Raw genomic sequence first — 20,155 nt, forward strand, 5'->3', positions numbered from 1 at the left:
GACTTTGGCTCAGGGAAGGATGAATTTTTCCTTAAAGTTTTATTCACTTATTTGAGAGAGAAGGGGATGGAAGGAAAGGGCAGAGGGAGAAGCAGACAGTCTCAAGCAGACTCCATGCAAATCTTGGAACGCACTGCCAGGTTCAATCCCATGACCCTGAGATCATGACCGTAGCCACAACCAAGAGTCAGATGCTTAACCAATTGAGCCACCCAGGCATTCCGGAAAGGACAATTTTATAGGATGTTTACAAATCGGAATGAGAGAGAATGATCTAAAGCAAGAACTAGGAATTGGAGTCAGATGCTCTACCCTAGAGAAGGGTAAACGGCCTTTGAATGGGAGGGGAACAACATCTGGGAATGGAGAAAATTGTTACAAAAAGAAAAAAATATAGACAACTATCTGTGAGAGGCTTCGTATTTGAGAAACATGGTATCTTTGACTCAGTTTTCTCTCTGCTGTGTAGAAGGATGAGATACACAGGGAGAAAGAAGTTAGGAACAGTGATGAAGAGATACTAGAGAAAACTGGCCAAAGACAAAAGGCTGGACTATGGCCTAGAAGACACACACTGGGTGGCGATCAGAAACATTCAGTGGTGCCAGTCAGCTTTTGTACAATTACTACTGTTGCTACTCAGCATCATTAATATTTTATTATCACTTGAAAAAGTGATCCTATTAATGCTTTTAATTTCTTATTTCTATAGCTATATGTGACACTCAGGTCTTTTGTCTGGAAAAGTTTGCTAATCATTGGCCCAGAGAGAGCTCTGGAAAATCAAAGTCAGAAAATTAGCTTCATATTGGTCACTGAGCAACTTCTTTTATTTAAAGCTGTACCATTTAGATCATGTGCAATTAATTGGTTATTTTTATCCTCTGTGGTAATAAGCATAAGGTGTTGTAGATACAGAAGCAATTAATTAGCAGGACCTAAAATACATGCTTTCTATGAAATCGTTGGAAGGTGATTTCTGTTCTAGCTTGGAGGTGAGTGGGTATAGTTATTATATATGCCTTATGTAAAACGGGACTTTGTCTGTTATGAAAACATTTACTCACCTTTACTTTTTGTCTTTCAGCCTCTCTATAATATTCATATTATATTTTGTGATGCATCATTTTAAATGAAGCAAAATTTATTTCTTTAAAGGAAAGTAAATTTTTTGCATACAACTGGTTCTGAAAAACATGCTTGCTAACTAATATTAATTCTTTTCCCCACAAAACTTGTCTCAACATTCAAGTCAAGTCAGAGGCTATTCTTGTAGTGCAAGACAATATGTGCAGAAAAAACATCTTGGACCCTGAGTTATAAAGTGGAGATTTGAAGCTCAAATCTGACATTTACTAAAGTTTGGGTTTGGGGCAAGTGGTTTAAACTCTCTGAGTCAGAATTTCCTTATTGTAAAACAAGGATAAGTCCCATTGTCCAGGAAGGTTGTGTAAAAAAAAAAAAAAAAAAAGATGTAATATTTTTGAAATTGTGTGGTACAACATGAAGCATTCTAGGATACTGTTTTTTTATTTGAGGATTCCTGCAAGAAAATTTCCACTATAATTATATAAATCATTTTGTTTTCATACATTTCCACTAGTGTGGAGACATTTGGTGCCAGATTATGGAAAAGTCAATGAAGACTGGTCAAATCTAAAGTCATGTGAGGCATAATATTCTGATTTTTTATTATATTGGACACCTTTTTGGAGAAGACAGAAAAAGTTAAAAAATAATTCATTGATCTGTAGACTTACTACTTAAAGGCAATTATTTTTTAAATCTCCCTTCCCATTTGCTATATTCTGAATTTTTCAGAGATAGATATATAGGTAGATAGAAGATAGATAATAGATTAGTGTGTATATATTAGTTTGTATTATAAACAAAGGAAACATTTATCTGTCTTACTTTAGCCTTCATAGACATGAGTTCAAAAGGTTCCATTTTGTGGACTTATCACTATTGCCATTTAGTAGTATATTTCCAGTTTTTTATAATTATGTATGATGTACATAAATCTTTGCTATATTTAGCATTTTCTTAATCCCCATAGGACCATTTCTTTAGAATTGATTTTCTGGAAAGCTTTACTTATTATTATTGTTCTTACAATTCAGAAAACTGTCTTCTTTGTAAGAGCTCAGAGTGTATCTTTCACCTTTGAAATCCCCCAGGTTACTAAGCATACTATTTCACACAAAGTCAACACCTAATATTTGTAGAGTAAATTGTTAGTCTCAAAAACTCATTCATTCTCTAAGCTGAAGATATTGGTGTCATCCAATGGCTATGTAGAGAAATTGTGTCATGCAGTACCTGTAATGCTTTGTCATATGAGAGGGATCATTTCAAGGCTAGTTGGGCAAATGATAATGTAGGCAGAGCACATCCACAAATTAGATAAACAGATGGGCTTTTATTGCCGGAAATAATTTGTTCTTGGAAGGAACATCTAACACTGGTGACTGTCATATTCTGACAGCAGAGTGACATTTGGAATTGGAGTCAGAACTGACCTGGCATATTTCTGAGGGATGGTATCTCTGAAGCAAATGGGTAGCAATTATTTATTAAATAGTAAATTTAGTAATTTATTTATCTCAGATCATATAGACTTAGTTATATTATTTATTCCTAAATATGTTATATTTTTATAAGCAATGAGTACTGGAATGCTCATTGATGTTAAAACTCATCTTGGTTTATGGACAGTTCTGTTATCACTTCAAATATGTATAATCAGGAGCATCAGGAGTGAAACCCAAGGGCTGAAGCACAAATCTGATGTGACTTCTTAATATTTAAGAATATTTAAGAATAAAAAGAAAATGGTCTGCAATCCTCAAAAGTTCAGATAAGTGATGCAATGTTATGTATATCTGTTCATATTATGAACAATTTGCTGTAAGGAACTACTTCTCATGTATTTCATAGTCTTCATTTGTATCTTCCAGAGCCAGTGCTAATGTCATGAACAGATTCTCAATAACTGCTAACTGGTTGATGGTTGGAAGGATAAATGTATGGATGGATGTATGGATGGTAAGAACAATCATTTCCTCTCTAGTTTATTGCCAAACTGGTTACATGTTTTCTTTAGTGCCTGAGCTTCCTTGAATTCTGATTTCCTACTGAAATGAATGAATGAATAGATCGTTCTTTAAATTACTTCTTTATTAACTCAGTAGCTATGTTTTGGATGTCTACCATGTGCTCAAGAGTGCAAGTGCGCTCAACACAGCAATACCACAAAAGTTCAATTGCTGCTCTAAGATTATAATCTGATAGAGACATGACATTGTTCCATTGAAGTCTTAGTGCTATCAAAGTATCTATCCTTTGTCCAAATCCCTAATTTGGGAAGAGAAGGGGGTGGAGAGTACATGAGAGAGACAGAGAGAGCAAAGAGAACTAGAGAAAGAATAAAGAATTGAATAAAGAATTCCAGCTGTGTGTTAGGCACTACTGATAGATCTCAGAGTAGCAACAGTGAATAAATAAAGGCACAGTTGCTAGCCTCACAGACACCATTATTTAAAGGGCAAACCTTACACTCTGGTTGAGCTAAAAGATTGGCTCAGCTAAGTCAGGCAAGGAAGGATGGATAGGAGTCAGATGTTCAAATGAATGGACTATTGATTGATATAATTGGAAATCAATCTTTTCCATGTCCTCAACAAAACCTAATTGACCTGAAATAAATCAGCCCAAAGGAAAGTCAGTTGAACATTTGAGTCATAGTGAGTATCTACAATATGCCTGACATTTTCTCAACACTATCTTTTTAACCCATCTGGAAGTGACTATACACTTTATTTTGCAGATGAGGAAGCTAAGTTAAGTTATTTAGGGAATTTTGGCAAAATCACACTACAAGTATATGCTTTAGGAAGGATTCAAAAGGAGATTGCAAAGTTCTGGTCTTGAATGTTTGCATTTATAATAAACCTTTTGAACCAAAAGGAAAAAGAAGATGCTGAAATATTGTTCTCATTAGGATCTTGCAATTCAACATTCAATTACATACACAGTGGAATAAAACAAAGCAGTGAAAGTGAGAATTCAAGAGAAAATATAAATACATTTATAGTTTTAAGAAATCATTTATTGTTTCTTTTAATATAAATGTTTGACCTTATTTTTCTCAGCAAACTCTTCTCAGTTTCCTATTAAACGTCCCATTCTCCACATAACTCATTGCATGCCCTGTGCTTACTATAATTTATAGATGTCCATGGTTCCAGGAAGGGAATGACCTCTGTCAATACTGTATAAATAAGACATAAGGCTGATAAGATTTTCAAATCAAAGGAATGAGAGTCTTTCAGGGTTTATGTAGAAAGAGTGACAGATTACAGATTTATTTATTAAAGCTAAAATAGTTTGAGTAATACCAACTTGCTGTCTGTATACCAAAATCAGTACCTGGAGTAAAACTGAAAAAAAAAAAAAAAAAGCAGCACATATGAACATTATGAAGAAATATCTCTGCCAGTTTATGTTGGGGGAAAGTCAATAAAAGTTCAAACCATAATGTGCTACTAAATCTCAATTACTCTTTGCGGTACCATTAAAACTATTATGTAGTTTCATTTATTTGAGAAAACACATTGATGGTTCTTCTCTCGGTTCTGGTACTTTACCTAGTAGGGTAGATATCAAATAGAAAACTTCGTAGGATATCAGTTATTTCAAGGGTTTTGTTTAAGACATCTTTGCCTTCGTCAAATGATGAATTTGTCAAGCATATAATAGAAACTTATAGCTTAGCCCTTTGTACAATAAAATGCCCAAGCTATGAACAAATCATAGAAGGTCAAGCACAGCATGAATCAAATTAGTATAGAAGAGTAGGTGAACATTTAAGAACTATATATATATTAGCACAGTTCTTTGTTTCCAGCTGTGAGGGGCTAAAAGGAAAATGTTTTCCTGTGTTCACATGTCTGATACTAACTACCAGAGTTAGCACAGACCCCACAGATTAAAGGCTTTAATCCCACAGGACTGCCCGTATTTCAGATGCTAATCTCAAGTCAGGGCATCCTACACTTCTGATTGATTGGTTACAAATAAGGGGTCCCCACTTAGTAAATTAGTAAATCTTAGTAAATCTTAGTAAAGATTCAACAGTTTGCTGGAATGTCTCACAGAACTCAGGAAAGTGCTTAATATGACTGATTTATTTAAAAAAAAAAAAACAAAACTCAGAAAGAGCTGAATGGAGCAGATGCATAGGGCAAGGTGTGGGGGAAGCAATGTGGCCCTTTTCTGCCTTCTCCAGGCAGCTGTCCTCCCAGCACTGACCCTGAAGTTCTCCAACCTCCCTTGTTCAGGGGTTTTATGGAGGTTTCACTATAGAAGCATACTTGAGTAAATCTTTGGCCATCGGTGATTAACTCAATCTCAACCCTTCTTCCTCCTCAACCCTCAGAGGTCAGGGAGTGTGGCTGAAAGTTCCAACCCTCATATCACATGGTTGGTTCCTTGGGAAATGGGTCTTCATTCTCCAATAGTCACCTCACTCACATAAACCCAGGTGTGGTTGAAAGGGGCTCATTTGAACAAGAAAAAATATTCTTCTTACCCCTATCACTCAGGAAATTCTAAGGATTTTAGGAGTTCTGTGCCAGGAACCAGGAACAGAGACTAAACACTTATTTGTGTCACAGAGATAATTCAATTTAATCACTAATGAATGGATATTTATGAATTCCAATCATCAGATTATACATATTAAATGAATATGAACTTCTTGATTTTTCTTTGAGTATGACTCAAAATATTGATGCCTTGCAAGAATATGAGGTTTTTATTTTATTTTAAGATTTTATTTATTTATTGGAGTGAGAGAGAGAAAGGGAGAGAGAATCTGGAGCAGACTCTCCAGTAAGCATGGAGTCTGATGTGGGGCTCAGTCTCACAACCCATGAGATTATGACCTGTGCTGAATCCAAGAGCCAGAGGCTTAATCGACAGAGCCACCCACTGCCCAAGAAGTGAGATTTTTAAACTGAAGAAGAGAAGAAACGCCCAGGCAGATAAAGCTAGGAAAAAGATGAATAAATGTTTGCATAGTTAAAAGTGTTTGCTTTATTGGAAATATAAATCTTATATATACAAAGACTAAAAGGAGAAGGAAATTCTCCAGGTCTTACCCTGCAGAGATACCTACATGCCATATTAGTAGAATGTTTATTGTATGATAAAAATTACCCGTATGCTAATATGTATAAAGTGTGTGGGAGAGCAGAAAAAAGAGAAACATGGTCTCCATCCTTTGGGAATATGAAAATATATAAATAAATGAACAATGCAATATATACTTATGTTATTGGGATCATTTATGAACTGACTTCATCTATCACACAGAATTATAATTTATTTTTAAAAATTCAGGGAAATAAAGGATCTTGTAAGACTCAGATTTTCATTTGGTATAAATCAGACATGAAAACTTGAACTAGTCAATGTATATGTCTTTTAAAACCCAAGTAGTTGGGGCGCCTGGGTGGCTCAGTGGGTTAAAGCCTCTGCCTTCGGCTCAGGTCATGATCTCAGGGTCCTGGGATCCAGCCCCGCGTCGGGCTCTCTGCTCGGCGGGGAGCCTGCTTCCTCCTCTCTCTCTGCCTGCCTCTCTGCCTACTTGTGATCTCTCTGTCTGTCAAATAAATAAATAAATCTTTAAAAAAAAAAAATAAAACCCAAGTAGTATCATATTTCAGTTTGCAGTTCTTTTTAAATTGGTTATTTTAATTATCAATGTGTCATCCCTAACAGCAAATGGAAAGTAATTAAATAAAAACAAATACATTTCAGAGTTCATTGGAGAAAAAAAGATGGCTATCTCTGTTTTCCTGTAACTCTTCCAGTAGTTAATTATACTAGTAATACACTTTAATTATATAAAAATTAGAAAATTTACATAAGTTAAAAAAGAATTAAGATATTAATATTCCTTTCCTACAGATAACTAATATTATCATTCAGTAAAGTTTCTCCCAGATTTTTAAATTGCATACTATTAATTAAATACATATTTTTTATAAGATCAGGAAAGACTATTTGTTTCCACACTAAACCATATGTCAAGAACATGTTTTCATATCACAAAAGTACACTTTACTATCACTTGTAACAGTGTTTTGTTAATCTGTTTGTGAATTAATAATAAGTCTTAATTATTACAATATGAGAGAGAAATTTAAATGCCCAGGAGGGGCCAATCAGGTAACTTAAATCTTAGAATGTCAGTAGGGACCTGTGAAACAGTGAACACAAGCCTAGTCTGATGGATTTTAACTTTAATTTAAAATTAAAACAGAAACAAAAACCACAATGCCGGCCAAACCAAGCTCATCTCTAGTTGAATGTTGCCTGAGGATTGTTACTTTGTTATCCCTTACGGTGACTAATGAACTAATTATGGAAATTTAGATTGATTAAAGACGGTTGAACCAAATTAACCAGGTACAGAATGCCTAGATATCCCTTTTTTACACTACATAAGAGGCAAAAAGAGATGAGTATTTCCTAAGAACAAAAATTGTTTTTAGCCTATTGGAAATTAACATTTTTCAAAGTTGAATAATTAGTGCCAAAATGCAACTTTTAAAAAAATAATAATACAAAGTACAAAATCTCTGAGAGGATGCACTCAAGTACACAGCCTAATAAAAGTAGTTGTCTCCAGGAGGAGAGGTGGGTGGCTAGGAGACCCATTCTTTGTTGTGTACTTTTATTTTGGGTAATGAGTTTAACCATTCTGTTTGTCTAGATCCAGACAAACAGTCTACTTTGTCTAGATTGTCTACATATAGTTTTCTTTTTCCTTTCACTGTTCAGTATTTGTTATGCTTTTGAAATCTGAGAATTCATAGCTTGCATTGATTTTGAAAACTTAACTGTTGTACTAGTTTCTTAGGGCTGCCATAACAAATTACCATAAACCAGGTGGTTTAAAATGACAGAAATATATTCTCTCACAGTTCTGAAAGCTGGAAGTCTAAAATCAACATATCAACAGATTGGTTTCTTTTGGAGTCTCTGAGGGAAAATCTGCTGAATGTCTCTCCTAGTTTCTGGTAGAACCCAGGAATTTTTGATGTTCTGTGTGTTGGACACACATCACCCTGGTTTCTGTTTCTCTCTTCACATGTCCTTCCCTTCTGTGGCTTCTTGTTTTCTGTCTCTTATAATGACAGCCATCATTGCACTTTTCCTAATCTAAAATGATCTTCTCTCAAGATCCTTATCTTCATGACACCTGCAAAGATCCTAGTCCAAAGAAAGTCACACATTGAGATTCTAAGTGTACTTATCTTTGGGGATGGGGCACATTCAATTCAGTATGAGTATGATCTCTTCAAATATTATCTCTTTATTATTCTATCCTTTTTCTCTGGAATTTCAATTAAATGAGTGCAAGATCATTATACACTGTCTCTGAAGTCTCAAAATTGAACTCATATTCTCCTTATGTTTTCATATCTTTCTGTGCTATCCTCTGTAATTTGTTCATATATGTATTAGTTATTATTATTATTATTTTTTTTTACTATTGATCAAAATAGCCTGATCTTGGAATCATAATGTATTCAGCTTAAGTTTATGTACCTTAGCAATTTGGTCTGGGCTCAGCTGGTTGATGTTTCTCATATGGGGTGGGCTCAGCTGATCATGGATATGCTTGTTCATGTGTCTGCAATCAATTGAAGGGTCAATCAGCACCAGCCATTTCATGATAGCTATAGCTAGAACAGCTAGCATAACTGGGGCTTCTCCTCATTTATTCTCTTTCATTGTCCAGCATCTTAGCCTGGGTTTATATATGTTTTGGAGGCAGAATTCCAAGAGTATGAGGTGAAGAGCTGTAACACTTTTTGAAACCTAGATTTGACACTAGCACAGCATTGTTTCAGTTATATTCTATTGACTAAATCAAGTCACAGAGCCACCTGGACTCTTATAAATTTTTAATTTTGATATATTTACTTTTATTTATAAGAACACTACTAGAATATATCTTAAAATTATATAGAAATAGGATCCTCTTTCTGTCTCATGTTTTATATTCCATTTTTAACACATTTATTGAGTTATATGGGAAATATAACAAGCTGCATATATTTTAAATGCACAATTCGATAATTTTTGGCATACAGATACATTCCCGAAACTATTATGACAACTAAAATAATAAGTATATCCATCACTCTCAAAAGTTTCCTTACATATTCTTGCAGTGCCTTCTTCCTGCCCATCCCTGTCTCCTTTTTCCTGTCCTCAGGCAACCAGTGATTTACTTTTTATCACTATAGATTATTATTATTATTTTTTAAAGATTTTATTTATTTATTTGACACAGAGAGAGAGATCACAAGTAGGCAGAGAGGCAGGCAGAAAGCGGGGGCGGGGGAAGCAGGCTCCCTGCTGAGCAGAGAGCCCAATGTGGGCCTCCCAGGACCCTGAGATCATGACCTGAGGCGAAGGCAGAGGCTTAACCCTCTGAGCCACCCAGGCGCCCCCACTATAGATTATTTTGCATTTTATCAAATTTTATAGAAATAAAATCAGACAATATGTACTCATTTTTTGTCTAAAATATTTCACCTAGTATAATGATACTGGATCCATCCAATTTGTTATGCATGCCATTTGCTTGTTCCTTTTTATTTCTTTTTATTACTATATGAATATGCCACAATGTATTTATCCATTCACCTCTTGATTAACTTCAAGAAGTCGTTTCAAGTTTTTGGCTAGTACAGAGATTTTGGGGGACTTTTTAATGTATGTTTGATACAAATACTTTTTCAAAATGTTGTTTGCAAATCCTTGCTGCTGTTGTTGTTCTTGTTGTTGCCGTTTTTTCAGTCAGTGGTTGTATTTTCATTATCATAAAAGTAACTTTTGATGATCATGAATTCTTAATTTTAATGAAGTCTAATTTATCATTTTTTGCTTTTGAGGGTCATGGTTTTGGTGTCATAACTAAAAAAATATTTGCCTAACCCAAGGTTAAAAATTTTCTTAGGTATTTCCATCCAGGATTTTTATTATTTTAGGTTTAAAATTTAGTCCTAGGGGTGCCTGGTGGCTCAGTCATTAAGCATCTGCCTTCAGCTCAGGTCATAATCCTGGGGTCCTGGGATCGAGTTCCATCCACATCAGGTTCCCTGCTGGGCGGGAAGCCTGCTCCTCCCTCTCCCACTCCCCCTGCTTATGTTCCTTCTCTGTGTCTCTCTCTGTCAAATAAATAAATAAAATTAAAAATAAAATTTAGTTATATAATCCACTTCAAGTTGTTTTTTTATGTGGTTCAAGTTATGGAACTAATTTCATTTTTGATTATTGTAGGTGGATATATTGTTTTGCATAATTTATTTCTGCTATGTTATAAGCCCTGATTTATATTGATATAAATTTTATTTAAATTGCCAATTTTGGGGCACCTGGATAGCTCAGTTGGTTAAGTATCTGACTTTTGGTTTCAGCTCAGGTGATGAGATCCAGCCCAACACTGGGCTCCATGCTCAGTGGGAAGTCTGCTTAAAGATTCTCTCTCTCTCTGCCCCTATCCCTACTTGTGGGTACACTCTCTCTCTCTCAAATAAATAAATAATAAATCTTTAAAAAATAAGTAAATAAATTGCCAGTTCTTTTAAAGGCATTTATGTAACTAAAAAGAAAAAGAAATTCTTTTATATTTATTGACATAACTACCAGTGACAGTTCACTTAAGTTCTTTTTATAGATCCAGATTTCCAATGCCATTTTCCTTCTCTCTGAATTATTTTCTTTAATATTATCTTTTTGTGAAAGTCGACTAGTAGTGAATTATTTAATTCACTAATAAATAAAATAAAATAAAATAAAATGTTTCATATTTCTGTTAAAGGTTTACTTCATCTTGGTTTTTTGAAAGATATTTTCATTGGGTATAGAATTTTAGGTTAATAGGGATTTCTCCAACACACAACCTCCCTTGAATTTTAAAAATATTGTTCCACCATTTCCTGGCTTGTGTGTTTTTTTTTTTTTTTAAGATTTTATTTATTTATTTGACAGACAGAGATCACAAGTAGGCAGAGAGGCAGGCAGAGAGAGAGGAGGAAGCAGGCTCCCCGCCTAGCAGAGAGCCCGATGTGGGGCTAGATCCCAGGACCCTGGGATCATGACTGAGCCGAAGGCAGAGGCCTTAACCCACTGAGCCACCCAGGTGCCCCCCCCGGCTTGTGTTTTCTCCCAAAGTTTCCATTCTTATCTTTGTCTTCTCTATATAATGGGTCTTTTACTCCAGCTGTTTTTAAGACTTTCTTTATATCACCATTTTCAAACAATTCAATTATGTTGTAACTTTACATCATTCCTTGTTTTGGGAGGGAGGTTGTTGAGCTCCTTGGATATGAAAGTTCCTAATTTTTATCGGATTTGGAAAATTTTCTGTCATTTTTAGAAATATATTTTGTACTTCAACAGCTCCTCCACTTGTGCACTCTAATTACACATATATTTGGCTGCTTGAACTTATTCCACAGTTCATAGCAACTCTGACCCTCGTTCCTTCCATCGTTCCTTCCTTCTTGCTTGCTATCTCTTCTGTATCTCTACTTACAATGTTCAATTTTCCCTCTGATTTGGGAATATATGGAATACCTTTATTATAGCTGTTTTAATGTTCTGATGTACTAATTTTACCATCTGTGTTGTTTTCTCATTATAGGTCTTATTTTCTTGCTGTCTTACATGCCTGTATTTCTTTTTTAACATCTTAATTTTGTTTTGTTTTTTTCAGTCTTCCAAGATTCATTGTTTATGCACCACACCCAGTGCTCCATACAATAAATGCCCTCCTTGATATTTTTATTGGGTTCCCATGATTGTGAATTTCACCTCATTGGGTGCTGCACATTTTTTCTATTATTACAAATACGTTCCTTGGAAGTAGGTGTTTATTTATTTATTTTTTTCCTTCAAGTTTTGCTCTAAGCTTTGTTAGGTGAGACTAAGATGATGCTTTAGGACTTACTTTTTTCTTACTACAGAGTCAATATCTTTTTGGGTACTCTGTCTAATGCCCAATAAATTGTTAAGCTTTCCACTCTATCTGTTGAAAAAAGGAACTTCTCTGACCACATCTGAATTCCAACAATTGTTCCTCCCTAATTCTTCTATGTTGACTCATGCACTGATCAGTGGTTGTTGGGAGACCTGAGTGGAAGAATCTGTGTATTTCTGGAGTTCTCTAATTCAAAAACTCTTATGTCTCCAATATTTTTTCCCTTTGAACTCTACATTTTAACTTCTCTGACTCTCAACTCACTCAGGGAGATTGCTGAACTTCACTATTTTTTCTCCCTACATGGTGAACTAAACATTCTTTCTGGGCAGTAAACTGGGGCAATCATGAGATCACTTGGTTTGTTTCTTGTCAGTTAGGGATCACTGTTCTTCATTCCTGATATCTGATGCTAAGAGAATCGTTTCATAGATTTATCTTGCTTTTCCAGTTGTTTTAAATGGGAGGGTAAATCCAGTCCTTTTTATTCTACATTAGGCAGCAGTGGAAGTTTCCATTCTTGAATTTAAAATATTTAAGAGTCTACTTTGTGGTATATCTGATAATTCATATATTTTATATCTTTGAGAGGGTCTGACTTAGAGACCCAATCTATTTTGGACTTCTAAAATATTTTAGTTCATGCTTTCATTGTATTAAGGCAACATTATTCTGAGAAGTCTGGGCTACAGGCATATTCCTTTAAAGCCAATGTTCTTGGTGGTTTTCTTTTTTCTTCTACTAGGTTCTCTAAAATCTGACTTTTGTTGTTGTTGTTGTTGTTGTTGTTAATAATTTCAGACCTTGGGCTTACTTATACAAATGGAAAAGAGAATTCCACTTCTTCTTCACCAAAATTCCCTAACTGTTAAAACTATTGAGAGCTCTTACACACTTAAAGATATGTTTGTCAAAATTTATTCTGCATTTTAGATGCTTAATAGTGCATATTTTAATAACATTGAAGATGTCATATTGCCAGAAAAATTCTAAATAACAGTTTCAAAGATAAATTTTCAATTATTCCTTCAAATGTAATTTTCATGATTTTCTTTCATGAGTCTAGAAAATAAAAATTAGCAAGAACTTATCATCCTTATTATTATAGACTCTCCTCCCCAAAGCACTGATGAAATCAATGTATCTCAATTTTGGTGCTATCAGATAATTAATTTTATTAATCTTCTTTTCCACTGATTAATCTGGGTATTTATTCTGAAGTTTTGAATATAGATCCTACCTTGGGTATGCATATATTTTGTTGTTTTCTTTTTTTTTTTTTTAAAGATTTTATTTATTTATTTATTTGACAGGTAGAGATCACAAATAGGCAGAGAGGCAGGCAGAGAGAGAGAGAGGAGGAGGAAGCAGACTCCCCGCCGAGCAGAAAGCCCGATGCAGGGCTCGATCCCAGGACCCTGAAATCATGACCTGAGCCAAAGACAGAGGCTTTAACCCACTGAGCCACCCAGGCGCCCCTATTTTGTTGTTTTCTAACATTCAAATAAACTATCACATTTTTAAAATGTTTCTTGTTATGTCATGCAATATTTTTGACAAAAAAATAACAAATAATAAATGTCTGAGCAACATATGAAAGCATATGAGTGTTTAAGTGACATTTGATACTGAGAACATGGGAAGTAAGTTGATCAGAATAATATTAGTTAGCCTAGAAATGAGTTGTTAACAGAAAGCAAATCTGGCAGTGCCAACTCTGAACATGATATGATTTGACATTATAATCATTCACCTTATACTCTTTGTACTAATTCTTTATATTTAATAAGTGAGATTGTCTTTATATTTTGGCTTCCTATGTGATTTCGTGCAAAGAAAGAAAGTTGGTCAAGGAAACCATAAATCTTCTCTGCTTAGCAGTTATATTTCTTTTTGTGAGTTATTAAGTTAACATTCAGTTTTGCCTCAGTATTTGTGAGCTTGACTGATATGAGACCATCTGGGAAAGATTGTTGAAAAACTTAGAATTGAAACTTGAAATACTATGAACACATAGACTTTGAGATGATATACATATTACTTCCTAGTCAGCCACCCCTAATTGACTCCTTTGCTTTAATGATCTAAGCAGTCATTTATTTCTCCCATTATAAATTTAATAATACATCTATCCATCCATCCATTCACCCATTTATCTATTCACTGAAAACCAGCACTTATCTTCCCTACATCTACCTCTGTGTTTGTTAGTAGTAATAAGAGACAAATAATTATCTCCTACTAGCCTTCTTTATGGGGAAGGCAGAGTCTTAAAACATGTAAACATAATCATGTGTTATAAGAACAAATATAGAAAAATGTGGTATTTAGTAGAATCACCAAGGGAGGATGATCAATTCCACTTAGTTTACCTTGTAGTACAAAAAAAAGGGAAACAAATATTTGTAAATCTTTCAAAATAATTACTTCCTTTCACTCTCTCTGAAATTATGCCTGTGGTTATGAGAGGTTATGAATTGACCCTGGACGTATTTTTAAAATAGGAAAATATGTACACAAGTAAAAATTTAATAAAAAAAAGAAAAAAAATTAATGAAAAAAATAACAAAAATTCCAAAAGTTGCACAGTATACCAAGGCAGTTCTTCATTTGAGAAGTATATGTTGAACACCAATGGTGTACAAGGCACACTTTCAGTCACTGAATTTTGTGACTAAAAATAATGCATTGATAGGTGTGAACTTGACACTTTTTTAAGAATATGTTGCAGGTCATTATTTATAAGACTTTGAATTTCTCATGTTACATTTTAAATTATTGGAAGACACAATCATTATAAGTGTAAAATTTTATTGGCTTATACTCTTTGATGTCAATATAGAAACAACTGTAGTTTATCATGTAAATCGAGAAAAGCTCTTAAACTGTTTCATAGTACTTTCACCAAAAAAGGTGCATCTATGTTTAACAATTGATTATTAATCTTTAAAACATACATATGTGTATAAATACATCACATAAATCTATTTATTTCTGTGTCTACCTACTTATCTACCCATTTATAAACTCTCCATCCATCAAGAAAGCTTATTTTTTTCATTTTATTCTATTTTATTGCTTTTCAGTGTTCCAGAATTCATCTTTTATGCACCACACCCAATGCTCCATGCAATACGTGCCCTCTAAAATACCCACCACCAGGCTCACCCAAGCCCCCACTCCCCTCCCCTCCAAAACCCTCAGCTTGTTTCTCAGAGTCCACAGTCTCTCATGGTTTGTCTCTCCCTCTGATTTCCCCCAACTCACTTCTCCTCTCCATCTCAAAACATGAAGGAACTATATTTGTTTTCTTGAAATATGAAATTTGTGCTCAGTGATTATGGGATAAAACAAAAGGAACCCAGCAATTTAACTGGGCATATTGGTCATAGGCCAACACTTTGGATTTCCACAAATTATGGGATCTAAAACTACTGACTTGATACTTATGAGTAGCTTACAAAATTTGTTTTAATTGTCCCATTACAAAATTTGTAAATTTTTGGCCATGCATTGAGAATTTTGGATGTTTATTTACTTTAAGATTACTGAGAAAATATATTGTATCATCTGATTACAGTACAGAAACGTACTTACCAGTGCTGCAATTGTGACTCTAATGGCTGGTACTTAACAGTCAAACAGTAATTGATTGTTTAATAAAATTTTTTTACTACACTGACACAAGCCAAATCCTATGCATATTCTTAAACTAGTTTATTAAGTTAAATAGAACAAAAATTCATACGTTTAAAGTGTGGCCATTAAAAAAATCACAAAGCCCAAGGATTTAAATTTCATTCAATTCACTTACTGAATATTTTCTTACTGAATATTTTCTATGTATAGGGCATGATATTAGGTGATATAAATAAGAACATATCATAATTTCAAACATTCAAAAAAAAGAACATATCATAAGCCTTGTTTCATGGAAAATTAAATATGATAACTATGATAAATACAAATGAGAAAAAAGAGGTATGAGACAAAGAGATAGTACAGATGGAGTGATTAACTGTTCTTGAGAGCAGACAGTCTTTGCAGAAGAAATCTTGCTTAAAGTGGACTTTTGATTATTAAGTAGAAAATATTCAGGTAAATGGGAGTGGTGAAAAACAGGTGTTGACAAAAGAGAAAAATAGAATAGCCATTCAGGAAACCCTATGTTGTACAATAACCTGCAATGTAAACTGAGGTAAAACCAGTCACACAAGCACCTCATCCACACTTAAAGACTTTTTTTTTTTTTTTTAATTTGACAGAGAGAGAGAGAGAGAGATCACAAGAAGGCAAAGAGAGAGAGGGGGAAGCAGCCTCCCTGCCGAGCAGAGAGCCCGATGTGGGGCTCGATCCCAGGACCCCGGGATCATGACCTGAGCCGAAGGCAGAGGCTTAACCCACTGAGCCACCCAGGCGCCCCCTCATCCACACTTAAAAAACATGTTATTTAATTTATATTTCCAAAAGAGAAAAAGAAAACAACTGAATCTTCCCAAAGACATATAAGTTTTAGTTTTGGAAATCCTTAGGGATTTTCCAAGCCAATGTCCACTTTGTGCAGATGAAGAAATTAATTCTTCAAAGCTTAATGAAGTTTTTAAGGTCTTAACCACTGACCAGATACAGATCTGGACTAAAACACAGGTTCCCCAATTAATTGTCTATAGAGTTATTTGGAGATTCAAAACCACTATGATTTAGAAAAATTTTTGCAAAACACCAACACTTGGTACTGACTGGATCCCAAACATCGTTATCCTATAACAGCTCTTATGTTTAGGTTTCATTAATGCAGGCTTTTAGGGTTCTTGTCTTTCAGATGAATATTTGGCATATGTTTTGTTAATAGGAGTAGCATTTGTTTTTTATATGGCTTTCCGCAATCTGGATCTGATTGAAAACAAAATGAATGTGTCTGAATATCTACCCCTCAACCCCAGCACGGGAAGTCCAGTTACAGAATAACTGTGCATTGGCAAAGGCCCAAAACTGAAACAGAAGGAGATGCCAAAGGTCTGATGACAGAGTCAAGGTTTTTGGCTTATCTGTGAAGGAAAATTAACACATGGGCTTTAAATGAAAAATACCCCATCTTCATGCAAAATGCAGCAACATTAATTATAAGAGTAAAGTCTATTCATATCTTATTTCAGAAGAAGGTGGGTTATTTTTCATTCTGGATGCACTGATTGTTATTCAATAACCTTGCTGGATTTTGCCCTTAACTGCATTTATCAACTATGAGAGTTACTCAGAAAATAAGTTTATAAGGTTAATCATCAGCACATTATGCAGAATGCAGAAAATTTAGTGATGGTTTTACATTATGCTGACATGTAAAAGAATATTTCAAAGGGCTCAGCTCTGGTTGTGACATGATAGTTCCTTAATTAAGAATGGCTGTTCTTCTACATGTGTGCTCCCTACACAAGGTATAAGCTAAGATTTAATTTTTTTTTAATCTCAAAATTTTTCAACTGCAAAAAAACACGATCAATTTGTTGACTTGATTAAAAAAAAACACTAATACTTAATACTTTTAAATTACTATTTAAGGAAGGAGCCATTCTACCAACATTTGAACTTCAGTTTTAAAAGTAAATGTATTTATGTTTCTTACTGTGTGTGTTTGTGGTTGTGTGACCATAATAAACTGCTCAACTCTCTTTCCAAAACTGTTGATACATCACCGAATTTATTGGCACTAGAGATATACAAGAAATTGTGACTTTGCTTCTGAACTAGCATACCGCCCTAGTAATTAGAACTCATTTTGAATGACTATTAGGTACCAGGCATGGTTATGTACACTTCCTTTTCCCCCCAAGCATTATTGAGGTTTAATTTATATTAAGTAAAGTTCCAGTGTACAATTTAAAATTTAAGCATACAATTTGGTTGTCTTTACTGCCAAAATCAAGATATGGAATAATTCCATCACTATGAAAAAATTCCCTTGGGCATATTTACTTTCATTCCTCTCTCCCAACGCAAGTACTAGATGACCACTATTCTTTCTGCCACTGTAACTTTGGCTTTTCTAGAACGTCATACAAACTTAATCATATGGTATATTGTGTAGTGTGTTTGACTTTATCCACTTAACATAATGAGTTTAAAATTTATCCAGATTGTGTGTATTAATATTTTGTTCTTATAGTTGAGTAGCATTACATAGTATGGATATAAAACAATTTGTTTATATATTTGCTAGCCTGTGGACATCTGGAGAGTTTACAGTTTCGGACTATTAAGCATAATGATATATCAGCATTTGCCTGTGGTTCCTTCAGGAAACAAATCTTTGGGTGAATACACATTGTCAATTTTGTTGGGAAAATACCTAAGTAGTTGTGAACTCCTATAATGGGTATATGTTTAACTATATAAGATACTGACATTCCTGGTTTCTAAAGAGACTGTACCACTTTGCTTTCCTTCTAGCAGTACCAAGAATATCAGTTCCCACACAGCTTTAAGGATACTTGGTATTATTCAATTTAACCCATTATAATGGATGTGTGATCCTTTTTACTGTGGTTTAATTTACATTTCTCTAGTAAAAAGTGATGTTTAAGTAGTTTTTTGAATACCATCTGTTATTCATGTATCTTCTTTGTGAAGTACCTGTTCATCTTTTGCCTTTTGTTTTATTTTACTCAGTTACTTTTTTTAACATTTCATTGTAAATATTCTTTATGTATTTGGATACAGGCCCATTATTTACTTTTATGTTGTGTACACATTGTCTCCAAGTCTGTGCCTTGCTTTTTCATTTTTTTTAAACTAGGTCTTTCATGGTTTTTAATCTGGATAGATACCATTAATACCATTTTATCATTTTTCCTTTATGTTTTGTACTGTGTGTGTCCTATTTAATATTTTTTCCCTATTTAACACCACAAGGATTTTCTTATATGCTTTCTTCTAGTGTATAATGGTTTTAGCTCTTTTCTTTAGGTCTATGATCAATTTCAGGTAATTTTCATGTATGGTTTGAGGTATGGGTCAAATTTTTTTTTTCTCCTTTTTTTCTCCTTATATATACTTGGCTATTTCAGTACCATTTATTGAAATAAATATACATTCCCCATTGTATTGCTTGTCACCTTTTTTCAAAACATGTTCGATTGTGTTAAGTGTGAGAAGTGTGAGTCTATTTCTGCCCATTCCATTTTGCTCCATTGGTTTTGATGTCTATCATTATGTGAATATCATAATGTAGCTTTATCATAAGTTTTGGAATCAGGTAGTCTCCTCCTATTTTTCATTTTCAAGAATGGCTAGTTTTATATAGTTTTATTTATTATTTATTTATTTATTTAATTTAGTCCTAACAACATGGTCTGCTATAATTGTTATTGCTATTCCATTTTACACATAAGGAAACGGATGCAGAGAAATTAATATACCAAATTTGAACATCGGCAGTGTGACTCCAAAGTTCATACTTTTAACCATTATGCAGCTCTGTCTCCCTGCTTATGAATAAAAATTCAAAGGATAATTTTTTTTTTTTTTTTTATAATTATGGAGTTAAAAAAAAATACCCTATGTGACTGCTCAGGCTCTCAGACAATAGATCCAGGAGTAGTTTTACTGGGTGCACAAGAGGAGGGAATGGCATTACCCAACATGGTACCATCAGAGAATGTGGTTTTCTATGTGCCTAAAGCAGAGATGAATGTGTGCAATCATTTGATAAGAACATAGGTATTAGAGCTATTTTCTCTAGATCCAGGAATTAGTTTGTATAACATTATTTGAATTGTGACCATATTCACAAAATAAAATAAGAAAAAATCATTCTCTGGGACCAAACACTAAAATGGAGTTGGTAATAAATCTGCCCCTATAGATAAAATCTTACAAACTCTCTTCCCAGTATTTGAGCTGATTCCTAAGAATTGGTAGAAAAATTCTCAGTCGAAAAGGGAAAATGAAGGACATCCGGGTGGCTCAGTGGGTTAATCCTCTGCCTTCAGCTCAGGTCATGATCCCAGGGTCCTGGGATCGAGCCCCACATCTTGCTCCCTGCTTGACAGGGAGCCTGCTTCCCCCTCTTTCTCTGCCTATTTGTGACCT

This window comes from Martes martes (assembly GCF_963455335.1).
Source record: "Martes martes genome assembly, chromosome: 3".
Lineage (NCBI taxonomy): Eukaryota > Metazoa > Chordata > Mammalia > Carnivora > Mustelidae > Martes > Martes martes.